This window comes from Ornithodoros turicata, chromosome 8, assembly GCF_037126465.1.
Source record: "Ornithodoros turicata isolate Travis chromosome 8, ASM3712646v1, whole genome shotgun sequence".
Lineage (NCBI taxonomy): Eukaryota > Metazoa > Arthropoda > Arachnida > Ixodida > Argasidae > Ornithodoros > Ornithodoros turicata.
Window position 1 is genome coordinate 13,446,985 of NC_088208.1, and position 20,106 is coordinate 13,467,090.

The following is a 20,106-nucleotide window of genomic DNA, read 5'->3' on the forward strand; positions in this document are numbered from 1 at the left end:
TACTAGATAGAAGTCGCTTTCGGGGTGGTATCGAATTTTCCTGAGGAGCGGGTGATGGGGAATGTGAGCACGCAAACGCAGGAGGTGACGAGGCGTTTCACGTTCACGTAGAACCTCAACCGGTAGTTCACCAGCTTCAGCCAGGACATGCCGTGTTTTAGCCATTCTTGGAACTCCAATAATCAATGAATGATGAGTGGAATGGATAAAGACTAGTATTTCTTTCACTAAAATCCCGCAAAGGAGCAAAGGACTATCAGATCGTGCTGTTTTCATGTAGAACATAACGGCTCCGACACGACTCAGCCCACCCCAGTGCGTTTTCCTTTTTTTTTTTTTTTTGTATACTTCCTAGACGGCCTGAACTATCCAATGGGCTGCAGTTGAGTACGGTGACCTTTTTTTTTCGCGTAAGAAGAAATACACTTGTAGAGTTTTAAAATGGAAAAGAAGAGTGTCTCTTTTCACAGGAGGGTGTCACAAAGGCATCACTTGATACTTCCTATACACGACCTCAACTAACGAATGAGCCGCACCGGAATAGGGCGACGATCTTTTTCTCCTTCAAGAAAAATACACCTGAAGATTTTCAATATGCTACTCGCTACGAGATCGAACAGTGTCGTCGCGCTGCGGAGAAACGATGAACTACCACAGTGTGGGCGCATCGTCTGCTTCTACACGTTTATTCAGCGTCCTGTGTAGTGTAGGTGTAGTATTGGGGAAACTAACGCTATCGTTCCATCGCGGGCCAAGTGATCTTCCGGTGAATATACACTAGAATTACGGAAAAGAACCGAAACTCTGAACATCAGCCCACGAGCTATCCACACTAGAAAGGTGACAGTTTCGACACCTATAGGTCGTCTGCCAGCGATATTCGCTGCGAGATCGACTACAGGGGGCGCAACTGATCGAGAGGATATGTTCGACAAATGGCACGATTTCTTTCACTTTCCGGCGACCTCAGGTATGCGAAAACACCATCTCAAAAGTGACATTTTTTACGAGTGGTCGATATTCTCGGTCGCTTAGTTAAACAATTAATAGAGGTCAGCTTCATATTATTGCGTGAAACGAATCCTCACACAGTACTTTAGGAGCATGAATAATCTCGGGCTCCTGCGAACAACAACAACTTTCTTTTGAGATGATGGGTGGGGAGGTTCATCGCCAGGACTTCTTCGTGGTCTTCAGACTACGTTCAATATTGAGGTCTGCTATTTGTTCGACGATGGTCCAGGTAGGGGAACGGGCAACGTTCAATTTGAGCATATAAGCAGATGAGAGAGATCTATGCAGCGCAAGTTATCCTCGAGAATGCTAACTTGCCGAAAATTCGTCGTAAACTTGGCCCAAAACGCACCCCGTCTTTATGTCCTCACCACATCACCGTATTTGTTCTCATTCCACTATGCCCTTCGGTAAGCTTGATCGACCCCTTCCCTCTGACACCAGGCAAAGAAGGCACACAAATGTCGTCCGTACGTGCCAAAAGAACCCGCGGAACGGAAACTTTTTTTTTTCATGTTTGATAAGAGTTCGGGGCCAGTGTTGAAGAGAGGAAAATCTTGAGAAAAAAGCAAATATCTTACATACACACCCCTCAGAGAATGCCTACAATTTTTTCTAGCGAAATCTAAGAGGGTCGAGCTACACCACTGGCTGGTTTCGACTGGAATCGGTCTGCTGAACTTCGTCATGAAGGGTTATTTCTCCAAGGTCATTCAAGGTGTACGGTTATAGCGTAACCTCAATATTGAGTCTGGACAAGCGTTTCGCAGTTTCGTCTTTATCAATGTTCGCAACATCTCCGTTTCAGGGCATTCTGGAAGAATACAACCTGAATATAACTGCGTTCATGGCATCAGCAAGGGTATGTCACCCATACAGATATATACAGGGTGTTTATTTTTATCCTTTACATAGATGTCGTATTTGCAGTTGAGTTCTACGGCCAGGCGGTCATCCTCTCGAAGAAAGTGTGCAACTACAAGATGACTAACTACCTAAAATTCACTAACTAACTTTTTTAGTTAGGGGATTTCCGGCAAAAGCGACATAGCAGATTCAGAGACTTTCCTAGTTGCAAGCGATTTCACGTTCAAGAAATCCTTAAACGCGCACGTGCGTTAAAATATCGATATCCGAATTTTGATACACAAGTGAGCCGAAACGGAAACCGCGGCGACCACGAACGCGGGGTGTACAGCGCTCATTTCACGTCAGAGGGCCGCGTGATTTGGAGCGATGGAGATGATTGCAGCGGGTGCCGCTAAGCTGGCCAGATAGACCGCTTTCCGGCCCAGATAAGCGTTTACGCTCTTCACTCGCGCTTTTTCGGTTTCGGCTCATTTGCATATAGAAATTCGGAGATGAATATTTTGATATTTGATATTTATTTATTTTCTAAGAAACAAGTGAAAGGGAGGCTGAGGCAAGTAAGTCTCAAGGAGAGTTTTGACTTTATAACGCACGCGTCTCTTTCAGGATTGTTTAAACGTGGAATGGCGTTCAACGAGTAAGTACATTCCCTCAATCTGCTTTATCGTTTTCCCCTAAATTCTACATGTAAAAGTTAATTAATGAAACTCGGGCAAGTAGTCACCTGGTAGCTACTTTCATCGAGAGGAGTGGCAGTAAAACTCAACTGCAAAAACCCCATATATGCTGCTCTCATAGCTTTTTTATTGAAAAAAATCTGTAAAAGCTGACAATGAACACCCTGCATAGTATTGACAGCGCTGTGCCCGCTACCGAAATGACGTAACGTGATACTCGTTAATTCAGCAAAAAGTAGTGAAATAGATAGAGTAAAACCGTTACAGTTACTCATGAGAGTAACGCGATACTTTAATCGCTACTTTACTGAAACTAAAATTATTCTTTGCGTTTCTATTGTATTCGAACACGCTCGCTGCAGGCGCCCATAGTCTCTCCCATAAATAAATAAATGGATAAAGCGTATACATATTATGCTTAGATGTGTGTGTAGATATTGGAAGAGTATTTACTCTTTGCGCACAGTTACAATAAGTTGATTTCATGAAAGAACAGAATCGAGTCACACAACATGACGTCCGACCTCAGCGGCTGCCCACCGGACTCCTCTCTCCTTGTCTTATCTTCAGTAGAGCCATTCGTGGTCTGGTATGTAAGCGATGACAGTATCGTTACTTGACGCTGGCAGTCGCTACCTGCATGTCTGTTGTTCTGATAACCGCTCCATGTGTTAGTGCGGTAGTACAGCTTGGGGCAAGGGACGAAAGTTTCCGGAAAATGGCACTGGCCTGGTGAGCCTCTTCATCGAAGCGGAGCGGCCACCTGCTATAGCGATCAGACTAGAGCCCCGTGTAGCGACCGTATGGCCCGTGACATCACCAGCGCCGGTAGCGCACTTGGCGCGAGCATTGAAGCCTCGCGGCCAGTTTGGTTCTGTCCGCCGAAAGGATTACCTGTCTCTCTCTCACGCCTGTTGCCTAGTCGCAAGAACTGGTGACCCGAAATTCGAGCACCGGCCTTACCCCAGCTACAGTACCATGGCCACGACCCGTTACCCCCAATCGGTGCTCTCAGCCCGGTTCGGCTGCTCGCGGCCATCCCCGCCGTCAGCATCAAGCTGCCTGCTTTTTGGAATCGGAATCCGTCCACTTGCTTCGTCCAAGCGGTAGCTCAGTTCCATCTGTCCGGCATTACAGCGCAGGCACCAAATTATATCATGTCATCTCCGCGCTCTCTCCATCTGCCGCTGAAGAGGTGTACGTCCTCTTCCGACCGCTCCCACCTGCAACAGTTCATTTCCTCTGAAGAGCTCGGGGACAGACGCCCTACGCAGCTGTTGCGGCGTATGAAGCAATTGCTTGGTGACGGGGCCGCGTCAACAAGTGACGGTTTCATTCGGGAGCTATACCTGCAACGGCTTCCGCGCAACGTGCAAATGGTACTCGCCGCTGCCTCGAATCTTTCCACAGACGCGCTTGCTGCCCTTGCTGTCGCTGTAATGGAGGTCGCCCAACCCTCCGTCAAGAACGTGGACGTTTTGCCCCCACCTCAGCTCCTCCTACGCCTTCTCTATCAACTCCTCCAGATCCTTCGGCTTGCATGTCCGCCATGGGAACCCTCACGGGGCAAGTCAGTCACCTCACTCAACTTGCCGTGCACTTTTAGGAAAAAGGTTGTCCAAAGGGAGTCGAACGCTGCTTGATCACCCAACAGAGTGGGAGGGTGCAGCGAGAACACCGCGTCGGCGATTGGCTGTGCTAAACGGGTGTTATCCGGATTCCTCGTCCCAGAGGTGTTAGCGTGACGCCCCAACGACCTCTCCCTGCTGCTGTATAGCTGCCGTCTGTGATTCTTTACGCTCTTTACAGCTCTCACAGCTTCTGAGAGCAAAGGCTTCACTCGCTGGCATTTGCTTTGGAGTACGTGCATCTTTAAGGGAACGCACACGCCTAAAAGCCACAGACAGATGACAAAGTGTGAAATAAGCCTCAACTTGGGTGACAGCCATACCTGAAGCTGCTTCCCTTTGTTGACTCTTAATAAATACCACGAACTTATTAATTTACAAGTACAATGAAAAAAATTAAAGCTTACTGCTTCGTACCGAACACTATTTCTTGCAGAGTAGTATACCTTATGACTAGATAAACCGTCTAAGTACCTCTTCAGGGCACTTTAGTAATGAACAGCTTATAACCTTCTGGATGACGGTTAGCAACATTGCAATAAATGCTTCTATTACTGTAGTCCGAACAGGAATAGACCAATTGTGACAACACTCAAAGCCTGTGCATGCAGTGTGAACATCTTTTGTTTCAACATTGACATGAAGCTGTTACAGCGCCCGTGTAAAAGACAATGGAAGGTCATATATTCTATGCCTTGCTATATTACCGTTTTTTCAACGAAATCAGAATTATGCATTTTTGTGTATTACATGTATTTTTCATGTTCATTTAACATTGTAGAGTTTCAGCAATTATTCAGGGTAGGTTTGATGTGCTTGCATTTTTCTTTAGCTTTCTTTTCACAGAGGAGCTGTAACTGTGACCCTGTGCAACAATCAAAGTGTATTGTTTGGACCTTAATCACTAGTGATTAAGGCCCAGGTGAACGACAGGCTTTCAGCTTTGTAAGCGTCAAGCTCTGCTATGATAACGGTATGCGCTCTTACATGCGCTAGACTAGTTATGCTGCAGTATAAACCGTGTAGCCGTGTAGTGTTTCAAAATTCATGACCAGTGAGTTCTGGGTACCTTAGACGCATATACTATGCCATCGGAAACCCTTCACCAAAAGAGTGTTCCCTGAGAGGCGACCCTCATTCACTATATGTGAACATTACATCAGCTCTCTCTTCCAGGACTGTATGTACAGCTGGTTTCCCTTGGAAGAAAAGTACGGTCTGGGTTTACTGAGGTGGGCTGTTGACTACATGTCCGGCTAGAGCACTCTTCACATCACAAGACATAATAAAGCCACTTATCACGACAATGAAGTTTTGTTGTTCTTTTTCGTGCTTGTGATGTTTTTACACCAATGGGGTGTTTTCACGGTTTTAGGTAGTATGGACCAAAGTGCCCACATTTTTACCTTATTCAAATAATCTGGGTCACATGTTTGGACCACTAATAGATTGCTAGATTTTGCGTTCAGGCTTGTTATTGGCATTAAATTTGGTCATTTTGGTCATTTTTCTAACAAATTGGTTTTGTATCTGCGCTTCCTGTGTCTATGTGGTCTCAATGTGTCTGTTTGGTGTTTTGAGCACTTTTATTGAAAATATAGTGCCCATAACAGTTTCCAGCTGACTTATCTCCTTAAGCATTTATTACATCTGCAAAAATCATTTTAGGCCATAAACGACCAATTACAAACAAATCCGCAGCTGCTAACAATGTGTGCAGGATCTAATTAGCGATTAGGGGTTAATATTCGCTGAATAATTCAGATAAATAAAACAGGTGCACTGAAACAATGTATGGACATGCTGAAGATCCCAGTGAAGTTTCAATAGAAACATTCATGAGAAGGACACCATGAAACTTTGGGCTGTTCCTCAGGTATTGTGAGTGGTTGTCACTAAATAAACTTAGAATACCATACTATGAGTAGTATACTGCCACCGCACGCTTCAACCGCTTTATTCTAATCCAATAGAAGCCCATTCTAATCAAATTTTAATCCAACACACTCTAGTTGTTGTCCAACACAAGCCAATTGTAAGCCATCTGATTGTTCGTCCTTTGCTCCGCCCCTTTACGCTAATGGCTTGGCCCCGCTCTTTCACGCTTTTTGGTCCACGCCAAGCCTACTGATCGCTGATTAGTCCGCCGTAGCGACTATCCTTGCATTTGCTGACCTAGAGCGAAGGACGTCCGCTTCCTGGATGCCGGCCAATAGGAGGACATGGAGGTCAGGCACTTCCCAGGCTCGTTCTCTCGTTACTCACTTCCCAAGTCTCTGCTCTTGCCTAAGCGATGGCGCAGCGTTACCGTTGTTTCGCGTGTCACAAGGCTTCTGCCATGGTGCACCAATCTAACCCAGTGCTGAACAAGGCTTAGACAGGAGTGCAGCTACTGTTACTTCGCCTGCCGCAAGGCTTATGCCATGGCGCACCAATATAACCAACGGCCATCGCCGTCCGCCAAGATTGGAACGAGGCCGAGCAAGAGTCGCACGTGCGCCGGTTAACGGACAGCGATGCGGTTGGTTAGATTGATGCGCCATTGCAGAAGCCTTGCGGCAGGCAAAACTGTGGCAGCTGCTGGTTAACAGACGGCGAAGCAGTTGGTTAGATTGGTGCGCCATTGGTGGTTATTGTTGAAGTCGAATGTGTCGATTCGTTGTGTCCCATTCATACTGAGTGTCCCCGATTCGATGTCGCAGTTAACAAATCGATACGGGTCACGAATGAATGCACCCTGGTAGGCCAGGGTGGGCACCAATTCAACCGACACCTTAGATGGTATCTTCTCTGGAAATAACTCTTCCAGGCATGCATCCAGGTTGCCAACTAGTAGCAAACGAATACGTGATTCACTTCCGGCCAGTGTGTGGAGAGCCTTGCACTGCTGCAACTCGGTTTCGTGCCCGTGGAACAGGCTGGGGGACAAGTGATTTGCTTTATGTACAAGACGGCACTCATGATTTCCACTTTATGCGTGTGCTGCTCTTTTTCAGTCTTCATAATTATGAATTCATCGGCGGCTTGATAGAAAAAAACACCCTAATTTTCACTCCCGATATGAGTAGCTTCGGCTGTAGAAAAATGTCCAAGTTTATCTTGGAGACATGTCGATGGTCTTGCCATCCAGTGTCACGTTGTATCGCTTGGCCAGTCCACGAGCGCAAATGTTGTTTTCCGATTGAATTATTCTTCGTGAGTGTACAGACCCGCTTTATCTACGGTATTTTGCTCCGTGGTTCTGGCGTGAAGCAAAATATCCAGGTAGCTTCTTAGCAATACAAATTATTATTAATGATCTCATTCAAGTAAAAGGACTACGTTCTTGAAAAGCGAGCTGTCGAACGCGTTGATGAGGTAAACCTCGTGGTGCGTCGTCCTATCGCCCGCCTTTGTTTCGGGTAGAGAACCGTCCACACTTACGATGTGTACTTTTGTCACCGTGTATGTGGAGCTCAAATCGAGATAGTGATGCCCCAAATTCGAGGGTTGGAACTGTATGACGGAAGATATGTCAGCGACCGGGTAGAATACCTCGCATTCCCCCTTCAATATATGCCATTGCGTTCGCGGTACAGAAAATAATTGCGTTTCACACTTACCCAACAGAGCTGTGTCAGGATGTTTGACTTTAGTCCTGTCCATCTCGGAACTAAATTGTTGCCGCGCACTCGCCGTGATTTATGCTGTCGAAGATGTCCGGTTTTCTCCTCTTGCCTCGTCCGGTCCCTCCGAGATGTCGGAGAATTTCTTGGCCCGTATCTTTCGCTGATGTTTTAAGCGCTCTTTGTGACAACAGATCTGTCTCAGACAGATTTTTGGCCATGCGTTTAGCTGCAGCGACTGCCGTCTTTTTTATACATGGCAGTACGCATTTAAAGGGTGGAATACCAAATAGCTGAGAAAAGAAATTGTCTTCCCTCTGGTACAGGTGTGACCTGTATACCGTCAGAACACCAATTCCGTAGATTAGTACTGCTTTAGTGTACATGCTTCAAGTGCAACGTCAGCGTCGATCTACCGCGATTTTGCAACGGTAGCTTGTGACCCGTGTCGTCGCTGGTAGAGACGGTAATTGAGGAAATTTCGCGTTGCACTAACTTAAAGTGAACAGGTAGAAAGCTGAAACTCAGTTGTTCTTTTGTTCCATCGTAAATGTATGGAATACATTTCAGTTTCGGATGACGCCCGTTTCTCACTATGTAGGGCGTGACTAGATCAATGAATATCATAATACAGTTAATGGGAAGGTCTATGGTCACTTCGTCGACTCCCATATCATTTTCGGTAAATTCGGTTTTTGCACCGAAACCCAGTAGGTTACGCAAAATAATTGGATAATGTAATCATTTTGTGTTCCTTTGTCACGTTTCCTCGCAAGCTCAGCTAGTACCTCCTCGCCCACGCATCGTACGCGAGGGAAACCTCGGGTCGCAGACGCCCATTGATGGCGCTTACGAAATCTTCGGGTGGTTCATAGCAGTTTGGTGAAACTGAAATGCGCCGAGTTTCGGTCTCTCGAGTGTTTATGTGAATGCGGTATGTCTCCACTATGGAACTGCACGTGATGCACTTCGGGATCCTTCAACGTGGATGTGCTTCACCTGAATGAGGTCCAGGAACTCGGTTGACAAGTTGAAATTCGCCGGTAGAAAGAGCGATTAAGTGTTGTCTTTGTATTCCGCCCTGATTCTGCATCGTTCCTCGCTTTGAACAACTTGTTGAATGTGTCGGTAATTAGCGATCGGGGTTACAAAATTAGATCGTTATATATCAGTTGCACTCAGCGAACTCGCATAATAATGGCTCTTGCCTATAGCAGGCCAATAAATTGCAATACAGTCCTAAATTTCCTTTGACAGGTACGTACTCATATGCACATGTCATTGCAACAAACACACTAGAGAAGGGATAATTCGACTTATCCCCTTATTGCATACAGAGGTTCAATGGACAGGTGCCTCTTCACGAGCAGAAGATATGCGCGGTGTTCTAACCGAACGCTGTGCGAACCATCATCCCTGGACTTCTCATGTCCTGTATGCCCTCAATTAAGCCTTATATGAAGCGTCCGAAGTCAGGAACTCTTGCTGACGTCCCTTCGTCATCGGATTGTAAGGAACGATGTGTCAAGTCTGTGGAAAGTGAAGTCACGACAAGAGACCTCAAGTCAGAAGGAGCATGCACAGTCACAGTGAATGGGCTCGATGAATCCGTTCGAACAAAACCTGGAACCATGACGTAAGTGTGCACTTTAAAGAGGAAAGAGCCAGGTACTGCCAGGTGGTGGTGACAAACCATCTAGAATGGTCACATACCCGTGTAAAGATGGTGTCTATATCCCCGGCTTCAGACAGGAAAGTGGGCCTTCGCGGAGTTATGTCTCTGACATACACGTTGAAACAACGCTGACTACTGGATGGATAAATGGCAATTGAATACCCACCCTGACTAGTGCCATCACCAACATTCACAATCTAGAGGTGTGTCCTCTCGGGGACCCTGATTTCCAAAAGTACCCTGCAGCGAACCCAGAATGTGCGTGTATCGACAAAACCAGCAACTGGAGACATAAGAAGCCCCCAAGTTATGGATCAGCCATGCGTAATAAGCGATGCTTCAAAGATAAACTAGTAGGGACTTTTAGGAAAATGCGGGAATTTCACGATAAAGTTTCCGAAAGCGTGATAGGTCAGCCCCCGATTATTTTGGAGAGTGGGTTAAATCACGTTGCTGACATCTAATGTACTAGTAGCGTACAGTGTCGGAGGGCAATTACGAGCTTGTAAAACTCGCTAATGTACCAGGTAGGTGTCAAGCAGAACGAAATGCTGAGAAAATATATCGTAGCATAAACAACATCTTGGCATTTATGTAGCCGTAGATTATTTTAAATGTGCACATGGAAGGTTAGTGTGCATCCTGGGCCAACTTCAGGAGGAACTGTGCCGTCATCCGTCAGGATATGTCCATCTCCATGTGTAACAGCTACACCAATACGGTGAAAGTATTCGTTGTTGTTCACACTGTCTCCATTTTTCCCGTGGTTCATACACAGTACCCAATGGTCGATGGAGCGTGGGCGAGGTTGCAGTGCTATCATCACCACCGTATGACAAAAGTTGAACATATGTCTGAACTCCTTTTGTTGCACAGGGGTGACACAATCCCACCGTTAACCGAACTACTCTAAAGCGGGTGCTTTTTGCAAAACTGCCATTTTGTCCAAAAGTCATGTTGAGGTCATGCGACTTTTGTTTACATGTCGTTTTGCCGCTTACCGATATCTTTCCGTCGTCATACAGCCAAGAAATGAACGTATTTTCCTGGCTTAAACTAGGCGGTGCTTCTTTCATCGCATCTTTGGAAGTCGTACACAGTACAAGGCCTTATGTGCAAAACTACTCGTTTTAATGCGAAATTATTGGATACAAATAATTACCGTGATCGAAAGACATCCAAAACGTTACGCAGAAAAAAACAACCGGATTGTTTACAAACGGTTTGGTCTCCGATCTCAGGCGCCGCCACCTTTAAAGTCACGTGCGCCTTGACGTTTGCTGTGACGTGTGACAAGTACCTGTCCAGAATGCATTGCGTTCACCCAGCACACTTTCGTCTACTGAGCAATACATTGAGTGCCACTGCCACACCTGCGTTTTGTCATGCCGTAGAGGCAATCACGGCGTCGAAGCAGCAGGGCAAACAACGTGATTTGCCATGCCGTCCATGGTCGCCGTCCGTCGTTGGGAAAGTGAGTTACTTTAGCAGTAACATGAGTAAATCAAGCATGAATTAGCTCGTAACTCGAACCAGTTGCTGTTTACTGTGGCTGGTTACTCCTCTACGAAGTAACTTGCAATCCTAATTGGTTACTTTTCGCAGCGACAAGTTTCTTTACTACACGATAACTTGCAACAGAAACTGGTTATGTTTTGACCCAGTAACTTCTTCATATGACTAGTTAATTTTCTCGTCACTATCATTACCATCCTACAAAAGTAACTTGTAACTGTAATGCGTTGATTTTGTCGTGACTGTAATTACTCTTCTACAAAAATGCCTTGTAGCTGTAAAACGAGTTAATTCCATAGTGGCTGTAGTTACTATTCTGCAAAAGTAACTTGCAACTTTAATGAGTTAATTTTATAGTGGCTATATAGTTATTCTCATGCGAAGGTAACTTGCAAGTTTCAAGAGTTAATCTTGCAGTGACTATAATTACTCTCCTACACACGCAACTTGTAACTGTAACGACTTAATTTTTAGTGACTATACTTACTTTTCTACAAAATTGCAGCTATTGTATTGTCTACAGTTGTAGCAAGTGTAGCTCTTGCAATATTTCCTACGAGTCAGTTTGACCTAAACGCCGTTTTTTGGAGACTTCCAATGTCTCGCCGTTTGTCATCTCATATGCAGCCGGGAACACCTACCTCGCACTAACTCCGAATGTGCTGTTATAGGGCCCACGAGAAATCCTTTGCAACACGGTCTCTAATGGCGAATTCGGTTGTCACTTCGGGGCAACTCTTTCTTTTTTTTTTCTTTTTTTTGCCAGATCACGAGCACTCATGTTCGCTCAGTCAAAGCGAAGCAATTTTGCATGTTCGCGTGGCGCTTTCCGAGCGCCCATAATTTGTTGGCCAACACTCTTTTCGCCAAGTTCTTTGGCCCAACTATATCCGGTGTCGTCACGTCCGCTCTGCAACAGTTGCGTGTGCCCTCATTGGTCAGCACGTCGAAGCTCACGTGATTCAGCACAGGCAACGGATCCCGAAGACGGGCGACCGCGATGCCCTTAACCCGATCCAGGCGACTAAAGTCGCTAGATTCCTTACACTCACGTTAGGGTGGCAACAGTCACGTGGTCCAACTCAGGTGCCAACCTAGCAACTTCAGAGCGTTAGGCTGTGTTGCCATGAAATGATCGCCCAAATTCGCCATGACTACACATGGTGGGACCGCAGAGGTGCTAAAACAATGTGCTCGAAAGACATATCTATTCTCCCTTCTTTTTTACGGTAACTGTAAAGAACTAAGTCGTGTTAATGTAGTAAATGGTTGTAGCTATAATTGCACTTCGGAGGGCACTTGTAACTGTAACTCAGTTACTATTTCTGTAACTTTCACTGACATCTTTTGACTAATTTACCCATGAGCGATAGCTTGACAATAGCTATCCATGTTAGCTGATATGTGGCATATAGAGCTGATAAGATAAGCCTCTCAATCGGAAAGCTCCCTGGACGAAGCAGAAACAAAGATGGCGATAGTGATCTCACTTATATGTGGCCGTGGACATTCTTAGGTGGAGAACGTGGCAAGGTCTTCAATGTGATCCACTTGGTAGATCTGGAACCTACGAGACCGCGAACGTTGTAGATGAGATTCACTCCAACAACATTACTCTCCTTTCAGCACTCATCTGTATATGGCTCTGTTTTGTGATGTTTCCTGATTTCTAAGGACGAATCTGCTAACTCTGGCACCTCAGAGACGTATGACGAAGGCATTGTAGTTTGTCAATATCAACTCTGGTAGGCATATTTGTCGCCAGAACACTATAGAATGCGCCGAAGACTTGATGAAGACAGTGTAAGGTAGTATCTATGTTGTTACCACAGATTTTGTAGCTTCTATTTTTTTTTTTTTTATTGTTCTGGCAGCTACCCATCTACAGCTCGCTGTGACTTCTGGAGCTAGTGCAAAGTTTCTGCCATATTTCCCGATTTTACAAAGACGCGGTTGCTAGCTCTGGTACATCCGATAGACCTCCGGTACATCTGGTATGATAAGGCATTGCAGATGGGACAATATCAACCCTGGTATCCCTATTTGTCACCAGATCAATGTCGAAGCCGCCTAAGACTTGCTGAAGATAATGTCAGGCCGTATCCATGTTGTCGCCACAGACATTCTGGCATCTGTTCTTTATTGTTCTCGCTGCTACCCCTCTATTAAGCTGGCTGTGTTACCTGAAGCTAGTGCGAAGTTTCCGTCATACTTCGCGAGTTTGTAGGAACGTACTTGATAGCTCTCGCACCTATAGGACGTATGACAAGGCATCGTAGATTGAACAATATCGACTGTGCTATCCTTATTTGTCAGCAGACTAGTGTGCAAGCTGTCGAAAACTTGCTGAAGACAGTGTCCTGCCGTATTCATGTTGCCGCCGCAGATTTTTAGCATCTGTACTTTACTGTTCGCGCTGATACTGCTCTCGAGCTGTCTGTTTTCTGAAGCTAGTTCAAAGTTTCCGCCATATTTTCCGAGTTTATAAAGACGTAGTTGCTAGCTCTGGTACATGCGATACGGACGATAAGGCATTGCAGATGGGACAATATCAGCTCTGGTATCTCTGCTTGTCAAGAGAACAATGTGGAAGCCACCCATGACTTGCTGAAGATAGTATCAAGTCGTATCCATGTCACCACAGACTTCTTGGCATCACTCTTTTACTGTTCTCGCAGCTACCCCTCTAGCTGGCTCTGTTATCTGAAGCCAGTACAAAGTTTGCACTGTAATTTTACGCGTTTGTAGAAACGTTGTTGATAGCTCTAGGCACCTTTAGGACGTACGACAACGCATCGTGGACTGGACAATATCAACGCTGGTGTCCTTATTTGTCACCAGATTAGTGTGGAAGCCGTCGAAACCTTGCTGAAGGCAGTGTCAGGTCGTATTCATGTTGACACCGCGGATTTTTAGCATCTATACTTTATTGTTCGCGCTGATACTGCTCTCGTGCTGGCAATCTTTTCTGTAGTTCGTGCAAAGCTTGCACCGTATTTTCCGAGTTTGTAGAAACCTAGTTTTTCTACGAGTGAGCCTGAGTGAGAGTGAGTTTCTAGAGCCAAAGTGACGAGTTCCCTGGTAACTCCGCGACGTATGACAAGGCATTGCAGATTGGGCAATATCAACACTGATGTCCTTATTTGTCACCAGAACAGCGTAGAAGCCGGCGAAGACTATCTGCGAACAGAGTCAGGTTGCATCCCTAGTGTCGCCATACATTTCTTTCGGAAGCAGTTCGTGGTTGTCTTCTCAGTTACTCGTCTAGAACCTTGAAGTAGAAATAGATTGTGTTCACAACAGTATCTGCACATACTGTATCGTGCTAGGTTGTGGCTGAAGTCCCTGAAACGGTCTTTGCTCTTCTTTTGTAGGCTAAGCTATGTACGATATATGCCTGCAGCTGTAGTAGATCTTGTTTCCGAATTGGCCGCCGTGAATGCAGGATGGCTCGTGTGAGCCAGAGCCTGCAATTCGCCTCCGGAGATGACGTCCTCCGGAGTCCAGGAGCGCCGCGTGGAGGCTGCAGGTTGGACTTTCGCTCCCTGACTACCTTCTGGAAAATGGGGGTGATAAGATGAAGAGGTGATACGATGGGATGATGGATGGTGGTGAGATGATGATACGACCACAAGGCAGACGACCCGCGAGAGTCTATCGGATGAAGTCGGCCGCGAGGGCCATGACTTGCGCAGCCGTCACACGATCGACCTGGATAAGCAGGCGGCGGCTAGTGTTGTCCGTGGCTGCCAGCCGGTTTGTTCGGTAGACCTCAGCCACCAACTCACGAACTCTTTCGTCAACGGCGTCGTCGTTAACGAGAAGCAGGCAGCGCAGTAACCTGGCCACATCCACGAAGCCGAGGTGCCTGGGGTACGTGCGGAGAATTTCCCCGATAATCTCCAGGCACCCACCCATCACGGATGCCTGGTGCGGGGTTCCAGACATGCGAAGTCATGAGGGCTAGTAGTGCCCGGAGGCAGCCATCTGTCCTAGAGAAGTGCCGCAAGTTCCTTCGGATTTCCGCGAAAACGTTCCGGGCGCCTATTTCGAGGTTCCACGAAATGGCCTCTAGGATGACCAACAATCGCTCAAAACGCTTGGGATGAACAAAACGCTCGTGGAGGGCGGTTGCTGACGGCGGCGAAACAGTGGCGAGAAGAATTCCATGACTGTTGTTTTGATTAACCAACGTAGTGTTATAGTTTTATTTCCTCTTGTGTTCGTGTCCCATGGTCTTTCATATTCTCTGCTGTTCACAGTTAATTACATACAACTATCAGAACTTCCCGCTATTGCAGTGATGGTTCTCACGTATAGGAATATTAGACTTTTTATAATAAAACTTTTAATTTTGTTTATAATCATATTGATTTAAAATATCTTCTTTGATTAAAATCTGCTACTCCTTCTGCTTAATTCAAAACTTGCGTGATTATCACAAATAAAAAATTGTGATACCATTTCAATGCTATTGCATCGGATTTTTTTGTTAAGTTTTCCTCCTTCACACAGAGTCATAACATAATTCCTGACACTAATGATTTTAATAAATATATTTTCACTTGTACTTTTGTGTATGACTATCCTTTGCATGTAAACAGCCTACTGCACACCTGTTGTAGCTGGAAAGAAATTCAAGAACTAAGTCGGCCAAGGCTCAAAAATGTCGAAAGAAGTCGGCCCAGGCTGAAAAATGTGAGAGGGTAAACGCGCACGCAGCCCTCCCCCCGCCGATAAGCACGCGGACAACCTTGCGCACACGCGCCGCGCGGGGAAAAATAAGCACAGGGTTCAGGGCAGGGGTGAGGGGTCCAGGTTGCTGAGTGGACCCCCGTAGTTTCTCAACCATCTTTACTACTCATGTGCTGTGTACTGATTATCTTATTGGAAATCAGATATACGGCATGAGATAGGTAAATTGCCGAGATAAGCGACGCATCTAGCGCGGCCATCTGGTGGGAACTGTGACAATGTCCATGTTCACAACGAACGGGACAGAAAACAATCAATGGTATCGCCGCACAAAGAAAGCGAGTCTCGTTGCGGTGGCATGTTCCTAGGAATAGCTCACATATACGGCTCCGGCGGAGACGGCGGACGACCAGTTTCCCAAGAAATCCACCTTTAGGGTTGTATCAAGCTCCAAAGAAAAGGGGGAGTGATTGATTATAGAAAAGTGTATTGTGTATATTCACTGGAATACAACCAAAGTGCATTGAATAATCTCAGAAATTTCAGGGGGTGCAAGAAAGAGGTGTGTAAATGGGTACAAAAAATGCGCTGCAAGTTAAGAACAAAATAAAGCTACACGCCGCAGTCCATTCTCGCCGTTATTCATACCGACGTTTTTCAGCTGTGGTTCCGCATTGGTCGATGGAGCCTGGACGAAGTCACGGGTTCTTGCGTGGGTTTTCCTGAGAAGGCTGTCAGATTGTATGTGTCGGTACAGTACCCTTGGAAGTCGGCCTAGGATGCACATTCCCGAGGGTGTCGGTGGTGAAGTTGACCACCACTAGAAGGCCGACAACGGCGAGTCCTTTCACAACCACCCTCCCACATCATCATCATCCATTCATCTATGTTGTTGTTGTTGTTGTTGTTCACAACCACCCACAGCAGCAGGAAGGCTTCGATTTCTCGAAGTGAACACGATGTCGGTACCGAGGTTTTCAATAGGCCTCTCCCTGTTTGTAAACAAATGACGTCATAGTGTTCGACAGCGCCACCAGTTTGGTAGAGTTCAAAGCTCAATGTTCGAAGCTGGAGGTGAACAAGGTCGCGCCCGAAGTCCACGGTCTTGAGGGGATTACGATGGTCCCCGAAAAGGGCGCGACCTTCGGTCCTAATTTTCTTTCAATAGGAGGCAGCGAACAACTGCTTTTTCGTGGAACCCAGCCCTCCCATTCCGAACTTTTCCGGTTTCAGTTCGTCTAGCAACGTCATGATGACGTTTATCCGGTAGAGGTTTACTCTGACTGCAGTCATTTCGAGAGGGTAAATCTGATCCTTTCTCTTGCATCCTCTGAGCAACACCAACAACTTTGAAGGCGTCTGCGCGGGCTAATATACAAGGGGGCGTAATTGCGGATAGCTCATGAAGCCCATCACAGCCGACGGAGTGTCATCATTGGCCCATTTGTTTAGATGGGGAGACGCAGTTCTCTTCTTCTTCTTTTTTAATTATTCTAACAACAAATTTATTTTGAGGATGATTAATGGGGAGTTTCGTCTACGGCGATAGTCTAACGGATTCCTGATGATGATGTGGAGAACGAACCCCCTTCAAAATAAGTACTCCGGCTCGAAAAAGACGTAATGTTGGCAGCAGCGTTTCTGTCACAACAGTATGCATTACATTCACGAGGAAAGAAATCCCGATCGGTAAACGCATTATTAAGCCACGTTTCCATTAGGCAAACCATGTCGTAGTGTGACCACATAAACTTTACGGAGATTAATCAGTCTTCGTTCGCAAGCGACAAAATTTTGACGGACTTTGCAAAATTGATTTTGACAAAAATAGAAAGTATATGCAAAAATGGAAAGGATATGAACAAGATACAAGAATGGAGATGGTGAACCGCAACGGGAAGAAAGATCATCTACGTACAACGAGAACGAAGAACAACGGGCACCCGGAACTAGAGCTGAATGTGAACATATTTGACACAGGTGTGTCAAACTAGGGATACGTGGTACACCGTTTCCGCTTGGCGCGCCACCCTCCTTTCAGAGCCATTTATAGGAAGAGCTTGGCCATTCTCTGATCTTTTGCCGCCATACGGGTAGAGCCTATTTTGACGTAAGGGTCATCGTTGCCGCCGCCTAAAAAGCCTCAATCCAAGCAGAATCTGCTAATCAGCGGACTGGTGCGCGCCATTTTCATGCGGTCATCCGGCTGTTCGACAGCTTTGTTGTCGCACTGAATGCAGTATACAGGAATAACCGGCTTAAGACCCGCAACCGCATATAATCCCAAGCAGCACAATGTACTGAAAGTCGAGTGCAATAGGGGTGGATGGTATGTGTGTTATCAATGGTCCTTAGCTTCAAGAGTCTGTTCAAGGTCTTCCACCTACCCGTCCACCCCTATTGCACTCGACTTTCAGTACATTGTGCTGCTTAGGATAAAGGGGCCTTTGTCGTCAAACTAAAAAAAGGACAGAGGGCTTTGGAAGGACGATGTACCCACGTGTCTTCCTTCCTTGCATCCTAAACAACCATCAACATCAATATGGCGTCGACAACCGACTGACGACAGGACAACAATATAGCACGGCGAGGGGGGTCGCTTAGCCGTGATGTCGCATGACGCGCTTCAAGTTAGGCTCCTCCTAATGGGAAAACTCTCCCTATAAACGGCTCTGCCTCCTCTGAGCGGCGGTACCGCCAGTTATGCTACAACTGGTACCTGGCGCGCCTTTACATAGCGATTCATCGATTTCGAAACTCAGTAAGATCAATGAGTGTACTGCAAAAATCGGTCTTTATCGTTCTCGACAGTGTGAGACAGTGTGAGGAAGTTAAGGGTGAAGTTAAAGGGACCGAAAAGTGAAAAATAACCCCCATATTTTTGCCCACTGTCGTGCACAACATCGTTGTTTGATAAGACACAGAAAGCATTACTTCTCAATTCGGCATATTTTTTACGTATAAATATTTTGAAGATTGCCGGAACATGGACGGTGCTGCCAGCGAACGGCGAAAAAGAGCAACTTGGGTTTCAGGTCCAGGGCTCCCAGGGATTGGTCAACCCTTACCACGTGAGAGCTAATTTTGTAGAGAACGAAGCTGGCGCACATTATCTTACAGCTAAACACTATTTTAAAAATGACGCTCACTTCCATAGCTTTTACGTTAATAAAGCATTCAGCTACTTCGCCGCTACGAGCTACGATCCGCCGCGCCATCTGCAAGGTCGTCTGTGTTATCGCGTTTATTGTTTACGTCGTGGGCGGTCGTGTTGGTCGCGCGAAGAGAAGTGAATGACATGTTCGTGGTTGTTGTGTCAATTATTCGAGAGACCTACATATGAGTGGTGTGGTTTTTGTGTTCGGGGATGCAAAAATCATGTTCGTTCACCATCGGCGGCAGGCGTTTCTACCACAAGATTCAACAGGAGAGTGCGCGAAAACGAATGTGGTTCAAAGCACTCGGTTATTAGATGTAGCAGTCGTGTGGTATGTGCTGAGCTCATTTTGCTGCCGATGACTACGAAGATGCCGTAGAAGGCGAATTGCGAAGACGTCCGAAGCACACTGATGCTCAGTATCCAGTGATTTTGCTTCACCGAGGTGACGAGTTCAACACAACGTCTTAGGTACGTACAGGTGTCACACACGTATAAGTTATAATATAGCGACGACGTATTCCATCTAACGTATGTTATCCTACTTGTCCCGTACTCAACTTTGTCAACATCAACAAATTCAATTTTAGGGGCCTTCCAGTGTTGAAGTGGCGCAACACTGCTTCGTATGTGTGATCCAGGCACTCAAGTTGACATGACAGAAATAACTGAAAGCAGGTATGCAAAGTCCACAGATGGAAGCACTAGATTTGTTACGTGTTGCAGACTTTGTGACATTTTTTCTTTCTTTTAGTCTTTGGACAGGTGCAGAACATTAGTATGACGTCAACAAGAGGAGAAGAAACCGATGAGAACTACTAGCTTGTTTCAAGGGTACGAGAGTAGTTCCTGTTGAGATGGAGTTATGACTTTATGACTAAGGAACACTAATTAATTTTCTAGAGATGCATCCTCTACACTTGAATACCCAGTGCAACAGCAAACGTTCATTGTCTTTGAAGCCGCAACTACTGGAATTGTTCAATGTGTGTCAGAGCTGCAGTGAGCCATGCAAGGTTACCACATCATATTGGTCCCAAAATTTGCAGAGTTCCCCTATCTCGGACGCAACTGTCATTTCTCTTTATTGCTCTTCCGATCCTACCTTCTCAGAAATGAATATGGTTCACCATACACTGCATGGGCACTGCCTTTCTCTGCTCATGCTTTCGGTTTCTTATTCTGTTGAATAAATCTTCACTTGAGTTTGCAGCCATTACGCTGTCTACTGTGTTTGCCCCTCATCTATATTGATGTGCTCTAACGGTAT